The sequence below is a fragment of the Erinaceus europaeus genome, chromosome 12, assembly GCF_950295315.1.
Source record: "Erinaceus europaeus chromosome 12, mEriEur2.1, whole genome shotgun sequence".
Lineage (NCBI taxonomy): Eukaryota > Metazoa > Chordata > Mammalia > Eulipotyphla > Erinaceidae > Erinaceus > Erinaceus europaeus.
The window spans coordinates 35,874,846-35,887,695 of NC_080173.1; positions in this window are offsets into that span (position 1 = coordinate 35,874,846).

Sequence of the window (12,850 nt, forward strand, 5' to 3'; positions counted from 1 at the left end):
CCCATTTTTTGTAGTATTTTGATCATATTGGTGCTTTCACCGCACCTATTGATATGATAGGACCATGTGGTTTTTTGGTCTTGCTTTTATTGATGTGGTGGATCACATTGACTGATTTATGTATATTAAACCAACTTTGCATCCTTGGGATAAACCCCATTTGGTCATAATGAACAATATGTTCAATTTACTGCTATATCTGGTTGCCTATACTTTTGTTCAATATTTTAGCATCTGTGTTCATCAGAGATTGGTCTGTAGTTTTCTTTTTTGGTTGTGTCCCTTTCTCATTTTGGTATCAAAGTGATGTTAGCTTCATAGAAGCTGGAAGGGAGCATTCTAGTGTCTTCAGTCTTCTGGAAGAATTTTTAAAGTAGAAGTATTGGGAGTTGGGCAGTAGAGCAGTGGGTTAAGCACAAGTGGTGCAAAGGGCAAGCAAGGACCTTAGTAAGGATCCAGGTTTGAGCCCCTGGCTCCCCACCTGCAGGGAAGTTGTTTCACAAAAAATAGGGGACTTGGAATGACACCCCTGCTGAGTGAGAATTCTTGGTAAAGAAAGTAGCTCCACAGGACACCTGCTAGGAACAGCTGGTGGGTCTGTGGGGGCTGGTTCTGGCATTGGGGGAAGTTTGAGTTAGAAATAGTCAATCCAAAGATTTTCCTTTCCTTTGCCCTTTTGACCTCTGATTGCCAGCCCATGAGTGGATTATAGGACACTTTTTTGGTGTTACCCTGACCACCTCTTGCTCTCCCTTACCACTGATGGTCAGAAATGCTTCTCTCTCCCAAGAATCCCAGGTTGAAAGCTGATTTTTTTCTGGAACTCTAACCAGGTGTTGTCTCCAACTCACCATCTTGGCTCTGCCCTGGCATTTGGTGTTTAAAACTTAACAAGAGCTACACTTCCTCAGAGCCCTGCCCCACTTGGGAAACAGAGAAACAGTTTGGGAATATGGATTGATCTGTGAATACCCACAATCAGTGGGGAAACAATTACAGAATCCAGACCTTCCACCTTCTGCACCCCATAATGACCCTGGATCTGTACTCCCAGAGGGTTAAAGAATAGGAAAGCTATCAGGGAAGGGAATGGGATATGGAGTTCTGGAGGTGGGAATTGTACCCTTTTTATCCTATGGTCTTGTCAGTAATTCTATTTTATAAATAAATTAATAAATATAACCTTAATGAGTCTCCTATCCAACATCAGTTCTTATCCCAACCTATTCAGTCAACCTCACTATTGGTCTGTCTCAGTGAAACTATGCAACATAAGTATTGAGCAATAAAAAGCAAGTCAATTGCAAACTTTGCACAGGATGCAAAGTTTTCTGGCAACCATGAGTGATGAGAAATCAGGTGATCTATGTCTCAAGTCATGGACCATGGAGGACATCAACCACATTGTGAATGGAATTGGAGATCTAAAGAGGATGATTTAAACTCCAAAGATTAAGACAGACTTTCAGAACTGTAATCCTCAAACAACTTTGAGACACTGAGGCTTTATAATAATTCAAGGCAAGTTGAAGTTTGCTATTTAAAAACTTTTGTGAAAACAACAAAAAATACTTGATTTACACTGTACATTTTTGAGAGCAGAATTTTCATCTAGTCTTGTGTTTTGATCTATTTTGTTGCATATTAAATAAGATGAACTTGTTTTCATTATTACTAGCTTTGCTTTTCAAGTAAAAGTCCTAAGTCACTTTTATTTTTTTCACTGTTTATTTTGAAATTTTAGTCCCTATTTTTGAAGAACTCATGTTAAGTAGCATTTTCCAGCCCCAATTATCTTAGGATAATGAAGGCCTCCTGTGCACACAGTTAGGAATGTGCTTTGTTGGCATATTAAAATGGCAGCCCTGAGTCACTCACCAGTGCCCAAGTACCTCAAGTTACTTCTTGAAGAGGGAGATGACTCTCCTGTGTAGTCATACTCTGGTTATCACCATGTGTGAAGGTCTGTCTGGGAAAGGAAGAAAGCTGAATTGAAGACTCATTGGCTTCAGTCAAGGCCAAGTGACTTAATCTGCTCAAGTCCAGCCAACAAAGGAAGACACTTATCCCCAAGGAGAAATATTTCTGTGTAGTAAAAGCCTTCAAAAACTACATTTAAATTTTTCTTGTCCCAGGAATTTTGAGATGTTTGGATAATCAATGTCAAGGCATCCCAAAAGGAAGATGTACTTCATTCAAGAATTACAAATATGAAATCAGCATTTGAATTCCTTCCTGCACTGGCTCTGAGAATGTCTGTGGACACCTCTTTAGAAACTTCCTGAGGCAGAGCCAAGACCTTAGTATGTGGTGTTTTAGATACTTGGTAGCCTATCCAGATTTCTTTACTTCCTAATTGTGTGATGTGGGATAATAGATTTGTCCTCTCATTTATCTCAACTAGGAAGTCAGGTAGCTTGGAGGACTGTGCTTAGAAAGTGGTTAACATTCTGCTAGGTCAGCATTAAGACCACAGTATGTGTCAGTACAAGTTCTCTAATAGTAATACAGCAGCAATGCTAAGAAAGCAGTTACATCTGACTATTGTAAACTCAAATTTTGTAAAGGAAATATATAAACTGCTGAAAGAATTTTGTGATCATAACTCACAATGTATATCAAGGAGTGGACTGACAAATGTTTAAAAAGTCTTGAAGAAGTTTAATGGTATAAAAAAATTAACCATTATAATAGCATTTGATAACATTTACATTGTCATTATATACCAGCCACTATGTATAGCACTTTTCATATAATTCATTTCATCTTTATCTAACCCCTCAGGCAGGAAATGCAATCAGTTCCCATTTTACAAATGAAAAATTAATGAACAGATAAATGGCTGAATCAGGATTTAAACCATGGAAGTGGGACTTCAATATCAGTGCCCATAACCATTATTATGCTGTGCTGTGAAAGTGCCTTTGTGTTTGCATTAAAAGGATGACATTAGGGGCAACACTGTAAAAGAAGTTACTGAAAAAGTCCAAAAGAGACACAGTTAAGGCATGAGTTAGGCTTTGGTAGTAAGTCTATCAGGATTTTAAAGACTTGGATTCAATTAGAAATGAAATGATGTTTTATGGAATCTGAGATAGAAGAGATGAAAAGAGACCTAGAGTTACTATTTTGGTTAACAAGTTGGCTAAACAAAAGATTTACAAAAAAAAATCTAGGAAACTGAAAAAATAAGTCTTATTTATGGCATACATGAAGACTGAAAATCATGGAAATATACCTAAATAATGGAAAAGTATTTTGTAAACCAATTAGATGCCAGGAATCCTAGAATGGAAACAATATAGCTTACCATTAAAAAATACACCAGCACCAACAATCAAGACAACTCAGAATGTGAGAAAATATTTGGAAATGATGTACTTGTATAAAAAATTAAGTACTGCTACAACTCAATAACAAAAAGACAAATGACCCAATTTCAAAAACAATCAAAGCATGTTTCCAAAGAAAATATATAAGAGCCATCAAATGCATGAAAAGATGCTCACATTAACCATAAAGGAAATACAAGTTTCAAATATATACAGCTTCACATCTATTAGGATATCCATAGTAAAAAAGAAATAGATGATAACAAGTACTGCCAAGGATATAGAGAAATTGATACACTCATGCAATATGGGTAGGAATGTAAAATGATGCATTTACTTTGGAAAAGTTTGGTAGTTGCTCAAAATGCTAAATATATTGCTATCAAATGATTGCATTTTCTCTCTTATCTACCCAAGAGAAATTAAAACGTGTTCACATAAAAATATGTATCATCATTCATTGTTACTGCATTGAAATTTGTTCTGTATTAAAATACAGAAGAGTATAAGTATCTATGAACTTAAGAAGGAATAAATGTGGTCAAATAGTTCAATGGATCAAATGCATCACTAATGAAAAGGAAGTAAAGTACTGACGTCTAAGAATGAACTTTAAAAATATTCCAAATGAAAGAAGTCAGACAAAGATCACATATGTCTCCATTTTTATAAAATGGCCAGTATATATGGATTTATAGAAACAAAAAGAAGATTCATGGAGTGGAGGTGAACAAAAGGGGGGAGTGGGAATGATATGGAGAAAATAGATATATGTGGTTTCCTTTAGGGGTGATAAAAATATTCAGAAATTAGATTGTGACAATGACTTCTTTTTTTAATATTTATTTATTTATTTTCCTTTTTGTTGTCCTTGTTGTTTAACATTGTTGTGGTTATTGATGTTGCCATTGTTGGATAGAACAGAGAGAAATGGAGAGAGGAGGGGAAGACAGAAAGGGGGAGAGAAAGGCAGACACCTGCAGACCTGCTTCACCGCTTGTGAAGCGACTCCCCTGCAGGTGGGGAGTAAGTGGATCAAACTGGGATCCTTCCACCAGTCCTTGCACTTTGTGCCACATGCGCTTAACTCACTGCGCCACCATCGGACTACCATGACGATGACTTCTTAACTATGAATATATCTTTATTTAAAAAACTAATATAATTGTAAACTTTAAATGGGTGGATTTATGGTATGTGAATCATATCTCAATAATATTGTTTATAAAAATCAATCACATGTGACAATAGAAGTAAATGCAATTGTTTATAACTATAACAAGTATGGTATTTAGACTTAAAATTGTTACTGACACAGTGAAGACAAATTTTGTTTAATCTTGTTTGTCCTTTACTAGTACTTACCAAAAATGTTCCACCCCATATTTTTTCCAAATGAAAAAAACTTTTAAAGACTTGTGAATCGAATATAGGATTACATAAAAAACTACAGCTCTGAAAAGTTTCTGGCAACCAGCAAGCAAATGAGTTAAATTAATTTTAAACTGGCAATTTCAAATATTTACAAAGTCCTTTAATTCCCATCATGTTTGAAAGCAGCACTCTGACGGACTTACTGAGTCATGATTGCATAATGGATCCAAGTGTTGGGTTACTGGTAACTGGAAAGGACTCAACTCAATTCTAAACCCATAATCTTATGAGTTTACAAACAAAGGTCACACTTTAAACCCACTTTAGATGGGTTTAGAAGTTTTCTTCCAAAATCTTGTACTTTTTTAAAGTTAACAGCACCTTTTACCTTCCCTACTCCAGTCAATTTTCTATTGTAAAATCTTAGCATAATTTCAACTTTTCTAAAGTGAGGCATTCCTCATTCCAAACTGCAACTCATTAGGAGTTCTATGGCATTTGTCAGGCAATGTGCCACATGCTTTCACTGAAATGGGTTTCATACACTTTGTGGAGCAATGGTCTGCATTTACTTAAGAGGTCTACCATGTGGCTGGGATTTTTTATTTCAGGTTTGGAAAAGGAACAAAGTGAAGCTCAGACAAGGACCTCTCTCCTGATACTTGTGCCTGCAGATGGGTGGCATGGATGGGGAGTAAGAGAGTTGGTCTGGTATTAATCCTGGGAGGGCAAAAGGGAGTCAGAGCAAGATTACTTTGAGATTTACTTGGTGAATACTAGGGTGCTCTTTGAGGTTTTAAAACAGAAATGTGTGATCATCACAGTAAAGCTTATTTCCATTGTACAGACTGCGTGCCATGATTTGGAAGAGTGGACTACATTAGTGATGCTTTCTCTGTCCAGTACCACCTTTAACCTTGAGAACTCTTACTCCCTGGAAGGAGGAGTTCTAGCATCCCATTTATAAGTGCAAAGACCACTACAGAGAGTTAACACAAAGCTACTTGGTTTATACAACTTCAAATCCTTGAGATCTTCTCATTGACAAGCAATAGAAATATAGCCTTAGAAGTACTTTCTCTCCACATGGGACTTCTTTCCCACTGCTAGGAGGGCAGCCATGCAGTCAGACATCAGAGTTGGGTTCTCTGCCTGGTGGGCCCATGTGGCTTCTCTAGTGAAATCCTGGTAGGATGTGGGTTAAGTTAGAGGAATTTTACACTAAATGATTTAACATCTGGAAGAAAGTCTAACCTTATCAAATAAAGAAAGGACAACAAAAGCTGGATGGGGCAAAGACTGGCTCTCTCCACCAGCACTGGTCACATCTGTCAGGATTATCATCATTAGCCCTCTTGTGGGCCTCTCTGAGTCCTTGTTCTCACTGTAGAGCAGCAATGCTAGGGACTACCCTACTCTCTGAATGGAGGCTGGGTCAGCCTACTCGTCCACTCAAGGAAGACTGGTCCTGAAATGAGAGCATCCTAGAATGTTCTTAGCTGTGATCATGGACTGCAAGATCAGACCAACAGGGATTCAGTGGTTATACAGGCTCTGTGCTAAACATGAATAAATAAATAAATAAACCTAGGACCATAGGTCAGATTGATGGGGTAAACAGTGAATGGTATCTATAGACTTCCTTCATGTTTGGGAGGTACTCTACCCTAATTCAGATTTATGATTTTATTCTCTGACATCATCTTCCCAGACAGTATTTTTAGTCTGCCTACATGTTATTTTACCTATCAGACTCAGGCAAAAATTATTAAAGTCATGGGCCCTTGGAACATAACTAAAATAGACTTACTAGCTTCTTCCTACATGAAGACCCTTAGTTTTATCTGCTCTCTACTTACCTTGGGATTCCTGTTTATTAAAAATTTCTTCTGCTTTACATCTTACTGCTGTTCAGCAACCAAGTTTCAGACACTACTATGATACCATCCTGATTTCTCTGAGCAAAGAACCTCACCAATGTATCCTATAACCTCAGCTCTCCAGAGCCTTACCCCATTAGGGAAAGATGGAAACAGGGTGGGGGTATGGACAGACCTTCCAACATCATGTTTAGTGTAGAAGCAATTACAGAAGCCAGACCTTCTACCTTCTGCACCACATAATGAATTTTGGTCCATACTCCCAGAGGGATAAAGAATAGACAAGTTTCCAGTGTAGGGGCTGGGACATGGAACTCTGGTGTTGAGAACTGTGAAATTGTACCCCTTTTATCTTAAAATCTTGTTAATCATTATTAAATCACAGTGAGAAAAATAAAAAATAAAAAGATAGAGGACTTTGAAATCAGATCAGAGATCACAACCCCCCCCACCTCTATCGCTCCAGTGATCATTGTGAGCAAAGTTCTCAGAGACATGTCTGCACACCCTGTACCTTAGACTTACATAAGAAGCAGTTTCCCATTATCACAATTCCTTGTCACAATTATTTCTCCAGACCAAGGAGGAATATCTTTCCCGGCTTTATGCTTTAACCCATAGACACCCTTCCAAACTGTCAGTCACCAGGTTTTACAAACTCTCACTTTAGGCAAAATAGGTGAATTGGGTGGGGATGGGGAGGTGTTGGTTTGGCTGTTGGGTTGCATTGCAAGGGAGAGAGAAGAGACCAGGAACTCCTGGTGGAGCAGGAATGCAAATCTTTATTCACATGGACGCCCCATAATTGGGTGTGAGCACAGTAGTTTAGGCCACATGGAGCTAGCAAAATGGCCGCCTCCCACTATGCCCACCAGCCCTTCTCTGGATCAGGTAGCAGAAGAGAAAAAGAGCAAAGAGAATAAAAGTGGGAACAGGAGAGGCTTTTATGGGAGAATTCCGGAAGTGGCAAGTCAGGACGGGATTGGCTAGGAAAGGGGGTGGAGAGGGGCAAAAGGCATGTTGGGAAGGTGGAAGCGTCCTTAGCAACTGTTGCCATGGTTTTAACTGAATTATCAATACCCTGAGGGGATAACGTGGTGGTGGGGATCTTTCAGGCAAAACAATCATTATGTAAGCAGAACAGGGGGGCTGACTTTAAGGCCCAACATTTGAGATCATTCCTTCCTTGAAGTACTGCCGGTAGAGGGCTCACCACCACCATCTAAAGACAAATTAAAATAGAATCCAAGTAGTCCTGTCCTAGAAAGGAATAAAAATGCTAGGCAAGAGCAGACAGGAGCCTGGGATGGTATACAAACAATGATGTGCATGCCCACTCATCATTCTCACACATTGGGAAGTGGGGGGTGGCTGATAGTGTCATCCCTACCAGGACATAGAACAAGGGCACCTGTTTTCACCCATACATACCTTACAGTTCTCCTCTATAACAATATAGGGTGTTCTAAAACTGCTTTAGACATCAGTGTGTTGCTTGTAATATCATGAACGGCAGCCATCAAAGCAAACTCTACAGTATCTCATGTGCTGGTCATGCTCTGCCCTCTGCCTTTCTACTTTAATCTCTCTCTCATTAATTCCTAAATACAAGCTTTAAAATGATATAATAATAATACATTAATAAATAAAGTTGTGTCTATCCCTCCTAAAAGATGTGTATTACAACCTAGTAGAATGATACAAATGGTAGTTCATTAGAGAGTATGGCATGGAAAAGCTTTATTTTAACATTCAACTGGAAATTAAAATAAAGTAATTTAGGGGCTGGATAGTGAATAATCTAGTAGAGCTCACACATAGTTACTATATAGAAGGACCTGTCTGGAGCAGTGCTGTGGTTATCTCTCCTTCCCTCTGTTTCTCTCTTATATCCCTCTATATACTGTCTTTGACTCCATCAAGAAAGAAAGGAAGAAAGACAGGGAAGGAGGGAGGGATAGAGGGAGGGAAAAAGGAAGGGAAGAAGGAAGGAAGAAAGAGAAAGAAAGAAAGAAAGAAAAAGAAAGAAAGAAAGAAAGGAGGGTGTAAATGAGAATAGAGCTATTCAGGCACTAAGCCTCAGTGATAAGCATAATGGGAAAAGAAAAGAATAAAATAGAGAAGTAAAAAATGTCAGAAACAAAGCCTCATTACTCTTTAAAATTCAGGATACAGTCTAAAATGTCTTCCTTTTCACCTCACTCAGATTTTGAATTGTTTTGGATACTTAAGGTAAAATTCTTGCTTTGTTATAAATAAAAGCCTGGAGTCACAACAATGGCTTCCCATGACAGCATGTACAGACCTGTGAATTTCACACCAGTACATATATTTATTTTCTACCAGCATTATGGCAAAGGAAATGTAGGACTGGATACAGTGAGAGCTCTATGTGTGGCATGCAAGTGGGCTCTTGCTAATGAAACTGATGTCACATCTCTGGTGCACCTTATGGTAGGAGGAATATATTTTTCATCTTTCTGTGAAAACAGTACACGCAGATGTTGTCATCAATAGTAATGCTGGCAGCAACTTTGCAGATGGTATAAGGTAAGGTAACTGAGTAAAACTGCTTTTTCTTAGGTATTTACCAAGCTATTTTTGTCATTAATAGTGCTTTACAGGAGAGACTTCAGAGGTGGGCCTACAAGCAGCAGCAGATCTGTTTCTCTCCTCTCCTCTGCTGGATCAACTAGGAATACCAAAGGAGACAACCTGGGACTGAAACAAGGCAGAACTAGAATGACTACAGGAACCCACCAAATCACTGGTGAGTGGCTGGTGACAGAGAGGAGCCTATGGAGAGACTAAGTGGCTGGTAACAGTCTGACGGTCTATCAATTGAGAGACCACCTCCAGTCTGTTCCACCAACAAGGGGAAAGCTAAAGGGAGGAGAGGACTCCCCAGAGACTCACCAAGTGCAACTCTGAGTCTCCATTGCTACTGCCCTCAAAATCAGGAGCAGCAGCAGGGAGGGACACCAGGGTACAGAGATCTAACCAGGAAATTCAGAAGAAGACCTATACCTAGGTGGCATAGCTGTGGGGCTGTGAAAGTCTCTTTGTATAACCACTGGCCTATCTATGCCACACCTTGCCTTATCTCTTGGTGATGAGTCAGTGATTAAGTTAAGAAGCCTACTTATACTTAGAAGCCCTCAGGCTCCCATAGCCTAGAGAGAAGGAAAAAAAAAAAAAAAAGAGGCTTTTAAATCACTGAGCTCCAACTCAGGGATTAAAATACTATTGAAACAACTGTTAACTTCCACCACTGTGAACCCTTTAATTACCTTTACTTAGACACAAGTCAATCCAGGAAATAGTGATCAGTAATTTGAAAAGTACTAAGAGAGGGAACTCATAACATAATATATAAAATAATATATAAAATATATAAAATGGGTAAACAAATAAGAAGAAATATTGGAGAGTCACCTACAAAGGAACATCCATAAGATTAGCAGCAGACTTCTCCACACAAACACTACAGGCCAGAAGAGAATGGCAAGGTATCTATCGAGTGCTCAATGAGAAAGGTTTTCAACCAAGAATACTATATCCTGCTAGACTGTCATTCAGACTAGATGGAGGCATCAAAATCTTCTCAGACAAGCAATAGTTGAAGGAATCAACTATCACCAAGCATGCCCTGAAAGAAGTTTTTAAAGGTCTTCTATAAACAGTCAGACCATCATAAATAGGACATATATCAGAACACTCTAAAACTCTACAAGAATGGCATTAAAATATCTTCAATCTTTGATATCAATAAATGTCAATAGCCTGAATTCACCTATTAAAAGGCACAGAGAAGGAAGATGGATCATAAAATACATAAAATACCCAACAATATACTGTCTAAAGGAAACCCACCTAACTCAACAAGACAAACACAGACTTAAAGTGAAAGGATGGAAAACTATCATACAAGCCAATGGTCCACAAAAAGGGCAGGAACAGCTATTCTCATATCTGACAAAATAGGCTTTAAAATAGATAAGATTAAAAAAGACAGGAATGGACACTACTTAATGCTCAGAGGATCAGTCAATCAAGAGGATTTAACAATTATTAACATCTATGCACCCAATGAGAGGCCATCTAAATACATCAAACATCTACTGAAAGAGCTATAGCAATATATTAACAGCAACACAGTCAGAGTAGGGGACTTCAACACCCCACTCTCTCAACTTGACAGATCATCCAGGCATAAAGGGAGCTAAATGAAGAGATAGATAAACTAGAACTCTTGGACATTTTCAGAGTCATTCATTCCAAGAAACTGGAATACACATTTTACTCAAATCCACACGGGTCATTCTCAAGGACAGACCATATGTTACGCCACAAAGACAGCATCAGCCAATTCAAAAGCATTGAAATCATCCCAAGCATCTTCTCAGACCACAGTGGAATTAAACTAACACTTAACAATCAACAAAAGATTAGTAACAGTCCCAAAATGTGGAAGCTCAACAGTACACTTCTTAACAACTTCTGGGTCAAAGAGGAAATCAAGGAAGAAATCAAAATGTTTCGAGACTTCAATGAAAATGAAGATACAAGCTATCAAAATATTTGGGACACAGCTAAAGCAGTACTAAGAGGGAAGTTCATAGCTATACAAGTACACATTAGGAAACAAGAAAAAGCACAAATAAACAACCTGATTGCACATCTTAAAGACCTAGAAGAAGAAGAACAAAAGAACCCTAAAGCAACCAGAAGGACAGAAATAACTAAAGTTAGGGCAGAAATAAATAACATTGAAAATAAGAAAACCATACAAAAGATCAATGAAAGTAAATGTTGGTTCTTTGAAAGAGTGAACAAAATTGACAAGCCTTTAGCCAGACTCACAAAACAAAAAAGAGAGAAGACCCAAATAAATCAGATAGTAAATGAAAGAGGAGATATCACAACAGACACTGCAGAAATTCAACATATCATGCAGGGCTTTTATGAACAACTATATGCCACCAAGCTAGAGAACCTGGAAGAAATGGATGATTTCCTAGATACCTACCAACTTCCAAAACTAAGTAAAGAGGAAGTGGATAACATGAACAGGCCCATCACAGCTAATGAAATTGAAACAGTTATCAAAAATCTCCCCCAAAATAAAAGTCCTGGACCAGATGGTTTTACAAATGAATTCTACAAAACCTTCAAAGAAGAACTAATACCTCTACTTTTAAAAGTCTTCCAGAATATTGAAGACACTGGAATACTCCCTGCCAGCTTCTATGAAGCCAACATCACTCTGATACCAAAAGCAGACGGGGACACAACCAAAAAAGAAAACTACTGACCAATATCGCTGATGAACATAGATGCTAAAATATTGAACAAAATTCTAGCCAACCGGATACAGCAGTAAATTAAACATATTGTTCATCATGACTAAGTGGGGTTTATCCCAGGCATGCAAGATTGGTTTAATATATGTTAATATATGATCCACCACATCAACAAAACCAAGACCAAAAACCACTTCATATCAGTAGATGAAGAGAAAGCCTTTGACAAAATCCAACATCCCTTTATGATCAAAACACCACAAAAAATGGAAATAGATGGAAAATTCCTGAAGATAGTGGAGTCTATATATAACAAACCTACAGCCAACATCATACACAGTGGTGAAAAACTGAAAGTATTTCCACTCAGATCAGGTACTAGACAGGGCTGCTCACTATCACCATTACTATTCAACATAGTGTTGGAAGTTCTTGCCATAGCAATCAGGCAGGAGCAAGGAATTAAAGGTATACAGATTGGAAGAGAACAAGTCAAACTCTCCCTATTTGCAGATGACATGATTGTATACACAGAAAAACCTAAGGAATCCATCAAGAAGCTTTTGGAAATCATCAGGCAATACAGTAAGGTGTCAGGCTACAAAATTAACATTCAAAAGTCAGTGGCATTCCTCTATGCAAACACTAAGCTAGAAGAAATTGAAATGCAGAAATCAATTCCTTTTACTATAGCAACAAAAACAATAAAATATCTAGGAGTAAACCTAACCAAAGAAGTGAAGACTTGTATACTGAAAATTATGAGGCACTACTCAAGGAAATTGAAAAAGACAAAAAGAAGTGGAAAGATATACCATGTTCATGGGTTGTAAGAATTAACATCATCAAAATGAATATACTTCCCAGAGCCATCTACAAATTTAATGCTATCCCCATCAAGATCTCAAGCACATTTTTAGGAGAGTAGAACAAATGCTCCAAATGTTTATCTGGAACCAGA